The following is a 7,293-nucleotide window of genomic DNA, read 5'->3' as shown; positions in this document are numbered from 1 at the left end:
TCTATGCTTCATTGACTGATGCAATATTTTTGCTTACATTCTTCTTATTCATGTTATTGCTTTTCTATTAGTTTATAAAGCCTTATATATGTATGTATACACAGCTATACACATCTATATGCAAAACTGTAATCAGCATGAAAACTGTGAGTGAAATCCACCACGTATTTGATCAACAATGCACATGAGAATCCAGGACAGGTTTTGATGCTTATTAATAATTAGTTTATTTGATGTTATTTATGAGGGAAAGAATTTAATGTGCTTTCAAGATCACATTTACTTAGGGCTCTGGAAAGACTGCAAAATATCACCACAGCTGTAAAAGTAGGAAGAAACTGATGGATGCTGAAAGAGCTACAGGAGGCCAACATTCAACAGTGTTCAAAAGGACACATGTGTCTGAGCAACCTATGCGAAGGCAGATGTCCTCTGCTGGTGTGTCAGCAAGCGCTGCATCACTGATTTCCACAATTTTTGTGTGCTGCCTGATCACAGATGAATGTTCAGTCGCAGGCTCTGTAAGGGGAAGCCAGCTGTGGAAAGATATGATAGTTAAGAAAGTCTTTGACTTGAACTGAGCCTCCCAGGAGGTCATCTTCCACACTGTAATATGGTGTTTCTAGGCTACCAAAGTCTTCTCTTAATTGTTTTGGCTGAGAAATAGGAGAGGGAAAAAAAAAATAAAATTGTTCTTGTATTTTTGGATAGAATTGATGATGTCAGAGTCTCTCTCCATCAAGGAGATGCCAAGATAGGAACAATTGTACTTAGTTGTCAAAATACTATACAACGTAAATGATTAGGGAATGCCAAGGAATAAGCATACCAAATCTGTGGAGAATCAACCAAAAGAGGAGGCTTGTGTCCCTTAAAATTAGTTTTGCACTTGATTTCCAGCCCTTTGGCCCTGAATTTTTGTTCTTGGCTGCCTTAGTTTACATAACATTGCTGAAATGCAACCCAGTCAGAGATTCGCAAAACGAAAGGGCAGATTTAAAATCACTGTTATTTCTATTTTTGGACCAATTGCTGCATTTCCAATTCTTGAAGAAAACAAATGGAAATACTGAAGTACATTCATACTTCTCCCTGTTTGCACCTGTCTTCAAGTATAATCTCTCATAGCTTACATTGCAGTGAGACTCTAACTTCAATGTGAGCAGTAACTGCTAACCACCATCATCTAAGAGATGACGTGTGGATAGATGGATAGATGGATGAATGGATGGATAGATGAATGGATAGATGGATAGAAAGATAGATGGACAGATGATGGATGGATGGATGGATGGATGGATATATGGATATATGGATATATGGATATATGGATGTGTGGATATATGGATATATGGATATATGGATATATGGATGTATGGATATATGGATGTGTGGATATGTGGATATATGGATATATGGGTACATAGCTGGATGGATACATGATTATACGGATGGGTAAATAGCTGGATAGATAGATGGATGGATAGGTGGATGAGAAGACAGGCAGACAGACAGACAGATAGATAGGTAGATAGGTGGATGGATGGATGGATGGATGGATGGATGGATGGATGGATGGATGGATGGATGGATGGATGGATGGATGGATGGATGAATACACAGATGGGTAAATAGATAGATGGATTAATATATAGGTAGATTAGATAGATAGATAGATAGATAGATAGATAGATAGATAGATAGATAGATAGATAGATAAATAGATGTCTACTGTATGAAGCTCCCAACTGCACTGAAGACCTGAAAGCTAAAACTCGTGAAGTAACTGGTCAGCTTTAATTCACTGTAATTTACTTTATTTACGATTGTAAATAGCTTTTTCTTTTTAATGATTTGTGTGTATTTTAGAAGCCTGTAAAGTGTTACCATTGTTTTATTGGGAAACCAAATCACTTTTTTTTTTTTTTTTTCTCCATTATCTTACACATCACCCAGTCATTTTGCATAACATTAATTTATACCTTGAACCCCAAAAGACTTACTTATATATTTAGCTCAATATGCTGTTTGTATAAAAATTACAGGCTTGTGACCTTCATTATAAAACATCTGCCTGTCTCATGCTGCCAAGGTTACGTGTAGATGCTCAGACAAAAAAAGGAAATGCATCTCAGGTTCCACTGCAGAAATCAAACCAACTTCATGAAGGCTATGGTGTTTTTTAAGTGGAAAGAACAAAGAAAAGGAAACTTCTGCAGATGAACCACTCAGATTGTACGAACTCCCTGGCACCTTACAGAGCTGCTTGGAGAGAATTTTTAAAAGAGCAAAAATCTTCTGGATCTAGTAGGCAGAGGTAAGAAATCCCTTGATGTCAACCCTGACCCATAGTGATTTATGCGCACACATTATAGAGTGTGATCACTCAAAGGAATGGGTCTTTTTCTGCTTATGAAATTTGGTCCAATGGGACTTGTCAGAGTTTGTGGTCTACAAGTAATTAGGTGTGATAATATTTTGTTCCTATGTTGCATACAATACAGACATAAGAATAACTTTGGATCAACCAAAAACTTCCTTAAACAGGTCTGAATATTGTTCTATTCCTTTTTCTTTTCCTTTTTTCTTTTTTTTTCTTCTTCCTTTTCTTTTTCTTTTTTTTTTTCTTTTTTCCTTTTTTCCTTTTTTCCTTTTTTCTTCTTCTTTTCCTCTTTTTCTCTTTTTATTTTTCTCTTCTCCTTTTTCCTTTTCCTTTTCCTTTTCCTTTTCCTTTTCCTTTTCCTTTTCCTTTTCCTTTTCCTTTTCCTTTTCCTTTTCCTTTTTGTTTTTCTTTCTCTTTCTCTTTTTCTTTTTCTTTCTTTTTCTTCTTCTTTTTCTTTTTCTTTTTCTTTTTCTTCTTCTTTTTCTTTTTTCTTTATTTTATCTCTTTATCTTTTAATTTTCTTTTCCTTTCGCCTTTCCTTTTCTTTTTTTCCTTTTCTTTGCTGGAGGGAAGAAGGGGAAGGAGGTAATACATACACATACATATACACATACACATACACATATACATATACATACATACATATACATACATACGTATACATACATACATACATACATACACATGTATTTGTACATGTACTTATATACATACAGGGGGCAAGCATTAAAGAAGTCATTATCTCAATTGCTTCCCAAATTGAACTTCTGAGTCTAAAATGAATTCAAAGGGGCTGCTTAAATTAATTAATTAATTAATTAGGCAGTTGCCTACAACAGACAGAAGCCAGAGGAGAAAAGGAAAGCAAGAGGAGCAGAGGGTTAACATAAAGTTTTTTATCCAAAACTTTTTAAATATAAACAAAACAGTATTTTCTAACAAAGGAAAAATCAAAACTGATTTTGTTGTCGTTTTCCTTGCTGGAGCATTTTGCTTCAAATTTCAGTTTTCTCTGTTAATCTGATCAAGTCAATTACTTTATAATCATGTGCGTTGGCTTCTTCCAAGGAGGAAGATGAGGGTCAGTGGAGCTCTTTGGTGCAGAAGATTTACCTGCCAAAACTTTTCAAAACTGAAATCCTTCACAGGAAAATGTCACTCTCAGCTCTGCCAAGAAATGTCGACACTGTTTCTCTTTGTTTCATTCAGATACAAAACGACAAAATGTAGCTCCAGTTGGGTGATTTAATTTAAACAAACAAGCCTCTACTCCATGTCAAGGCGCTGATTCAAAACGACAACGCTTGTTTGGTTTCAATCAGAAATGTCAACATTTTTGGTGTGACATTTCTGATTCAAAAGTTTTCGGGACGTGCGTTTGTTTGAGATGGAGGGAGGGGTGATCTGTTTGCCATAGTTTATTTCTGTGTACCTTATGGATTTGTGTTCCACTGTTCATGGTAGGAAGCGGGATAGAAGGACCAGGGGAAAAGAAGGATGCATGCAGCCCATTGCCTCTACCACAACACACCAGTTTGAGATTTGCCTCTGCCCAAGCACATCGTTTGCCAGCAGTATGGCAGAGGTGGGTCACGTGGAGAAATCTAAAGGGAAATAATGGCTTGGAGTGATTTTTATCTAGGAGATTTTTCCAGAAAGCTTGTTCCCAGAATGCACAACAGGGCTAAGAGCAATACTCACCCAGCTACCAGAGAGGTGGTGGCAGGTATGCTGGTATCTTTTGGGTCACATAGAGCTCTCCTACCTGATTGGTGATAGATCAGCGTGCATGTTGTAGAAAAACACATCCCACACTAGGCATTTAAGGGACTATGGCATACAAATGCATTCACAGCTGCTGAGGGTCAAATAGGGTAGTCTTTGCGTCAGCTGACCCTGAATTCAGAACACTCAGATGACAACTTGCTATTACCATTTGTACCAGAGCAAAGGGGAGAAACACTGTGTACTTTGAGCCTCCTGTAATGCTTTGGGATGTGGATGGCAGCATATGACCATGGCACCATCACTTCCATCAAACACGCAGAGGTGCTCAGGTAGGACATTGCCAAGGTGCGTTCCCAGTGCTACCATCACCTGTAAGTACACTTCCATGGCTCCATTCCACAAATCTTCCCTTTTCTGGAGTTTCTCATCATCATCTGATTGCTCAGACAAACAAATTTGCTCTTGTGAGTAAAGATCTGTGAAACTGGCAACCCAGAAAACAGCATCATACAGGTTGCTGGTAGAGCAAGGATGGGAAAGCAAGGAATTGGCACAGCTGTTACCTACACATCCTCCAGCCCAGAGCTGAATTTGTGTTGAATTTGTGCACTATTACAAATTATTGGTGAAAGGGGCAGGCAGGCTTTAACCTTTACATTGCCAAAGGTGTTGAGAGTCCTAGCCTGTCCTCTCCAACACCAGAGATCAGTTCTTCATGTCTAGCCTAACCACCAGTTACCGCATCCTGAAGATCTCCTGCGCAGGGAGTGAGCCTGCAGCAGCTGTGTTGTGACATGGCATATATGGGGGAAGTGGAAGAGGAATATCTGAGGTGGGCTAAATAGCTCCAACCTGAGCCTCTCACCTCCTCTGCCTCTTCTCCCCTGCCCCCATCACTGCTGCTGTTGTGTCAGGTAGTGGCACTGTTGAGTACATTAACCCAGGGCTGAGCACTGCTGCAGCCACACCGAGTGTGAACGTGTGTGTGTGTGTGTGTGTGTGTGTGTGTGTGTGTGTGCTTGATCATTACCATTTATTCTCCTCCTGGATTCCCGCCACCATCCCAGCCCCCCTCCCACCCCCCATCCTCCCCCCTACCCGCCCCGAATGGCCCAACTCAGTGCAGCAAGACTCCGGGAGCGAGAGAAACAGGGCATGTAGAGAGACGGAGCCATCGGCCCCCCAGATCTGCTTAAACAAATCACCGTCCCTTGCAAGGAAGCGGGATGGGGGTGTGCGTGTGAACCAGACCAAAAAGACAAAACAGAAGACAGAAAGAGGAAAAAAAAAAAAAAAAAAAAAAAAAAAGCATAAAATCAAATAATAAATCTAACGGGGTGCAAAAAAGCGGCCTCCGGCTTCCCCCCTTACCGAGATCTGAGCGGGGAGAGGTGGGTGGGTGTGTGCGATCGCCGACCCTGCGCCCGTTAGGAAAACGGGGCTTCTCCCCCGCCTCCCCTTGCCCTCCCCCGGCGCGGCCCGGCGCGGAGCGGCGTGGGGCGGCGCGGGGCGGCGCGGAGCGGCGCGGAGGAGGGGGGAAGCGGGCGGCCGCAGCCCCGCAGCCTGCCGGAGCTCCGGCACCAGCAAGGGCCCCGCTCCGGAGACGAGAGCCAGAATAAAGAGAACAGCTTCCTCGCCGCCAAAGCAGCCTTTTTCTCGTCGCGGGTTTTGGGTTTTGTTTGTTTTTTTTTGTTTGTTTGTTTTTGGTTTTTGGTGGTTTTTTTTTTTTTTTTTTGTATATTTTTTTCTCTTGCTCTTTTCTTTCTCTCGTCCTTTTTTTTTTTTTTTTTTTTTTTTTTTTTTTTCTTTCTCTCTCTCTCTCTCTTAAAACTCTTCGCCGGGAAAAGCAAAACCGAAAACGCTTCCCCTCCCGCGCTCCCCTGCAAAAGGCCCCTCAAACAACCAACAACAAACAGAAAGAAAGAGAGAAAGAGAGAAAGAGAGAAAAAAAGAAAAGAAAGAGAGAAAGAAGGAGAGAAAGAAAGAGAGAAAGAAAGAGAGAAAGAAAGAGAGAGAGAAAGAAAAAGGAAGAAAGAAAGAAAGAAAGAAAGAAAGAAAGAAAGAAAGAAAGAAAGAAAGAAAGAAAGAAAGAAAGAAAGAAAGAAAGAAAGAAAGAAAGAAAGAAAGAAAGAAAGAAAGAAAAGCCCTCGCTACAAAAAAAAAAAAAAAAAAAAAAAAAAAAAAAAGGAGAGAAAGAGAGAGAGAGAGAAGGAAAAGCTAGAGAGACAGAGAGACAGAGACAAGCTCCACCGATTTTCAAATCCAGGATTTTACCCAGTGCATTGATTCTTTTTATTATTATTTTTATTTTTTCTCTCCCTCTTTTTTTTTTCTCCTTCCCCCCCCCCCCCCCCTTCCCCTTCGTCCCCCCCCCCCCCCCCTTCCCTCCCCCCCCCTTTCTCCTTCTTCCCACCCCCCTTTTCCTTTTCATTTTATTTTGGATCCTGCTAAAATTAGCCGGGACTGCTCTGGGTGTTGCGTGTTAATTTGATTTACTCCGGGATTCCGGCTTCCAAGACGCCATTTTCCCCCCTTCTCGCTCTATCTCTCTCTATTTATCTATCTATCATTTATCTGCCGAGCTATCTATCCGTCTGTCTGTCCGTCCATCTCCCTCTCCCCTGGTGCCTTCCCTCCTCCCCCCGCCCTCCTCCCTCTTCGCTCTGCGTGTGCTGCGCGGCCGTGCGCTCCCCTAATCTGACAGATGAACACCGCCATGGGTTTGCCGCAACACAAGCAAAAGCACCTTTGGGGGCTGTGGCGAGGGATTGAAACCGGGATCTAAAAGAGAAGAGAGAAGAAGGGGGGAATCCGAGGGAGGAGGAGGAGGAGGAAGAAAGAAGAAGAAGAGGACGCTGTTAAGAAGCCCCCACTGCCGTTTTGGGGATATGGGTTAGTAAAAAAAAAAAAAAAAAAAATCCAACAAAAAACTGAGCCATCGAGGAAAGGTCTGTCTGGGTGATACGGTTTGCAGGAGGGTCTTACCCTCCTCTCTTCTCCCCCCTCCCCACCTTTTTCCCTTCTGCATGCAAAAGTTAATGTCGTCCTCCTTTTTTTCGTGTTGTGACTTTGCAATGGCGCGGAAGGGGCTTTATTTATTTGGGGGGGCGGAAGGGAGGGGGGTAATTTCTCCTCTGTGCAATGCATGCGGTCCCTCTCCCCGAGACTCCTTCCCTCCCCAT

General features: G+C 41.9%; 1 protein-coding gene across 4 annotated transcripts in view; it reads left to right on the top strand.

Moving 5' to 3' along the window:
• The first annotated feature begins 6,557 nt into the window (after nt 1-6,557).
• SETBP1 (SET binding protein 1) overlaps nt 6,558-7,293 on the top strand; it is a 264,152-nt gene continuing 263,416 nt past the window's right edge. For 3 of the 4 annotated variants that reach the window (XM_048932016.1, XM_048932017.1, XM_048932015.1), the window contains exon 1: nt 6,558-7,003. The gene's annotated coding sequence lies outside the window, so the exon portion shown is untranslated. The remainder of the gene's footprint in view (nt 7,004-7,293) is intronic. The other variant, XM_048932011.1, reaches the window with a different exon arrangement.

Source organism: Lagopus muta, chromosome Z (genome assembly GCF_023343835.1).
Source record: "Lagopus muta isolate bLagMut1 chromosome Z, bLagMut1 primary, whole genome shotgun sequence".
Taxonomy (NCBI): domain Eukaryota; kingdom Metazoa; phylum Chordata; class Aves; order Galliformes; family Phasianidae; genus Lagopus; species Lagopus muta.
Note: the sequence above shows the minus strand (reverse complement) of the source record. Positions and strands in the feature narration are given on the sequence as shown.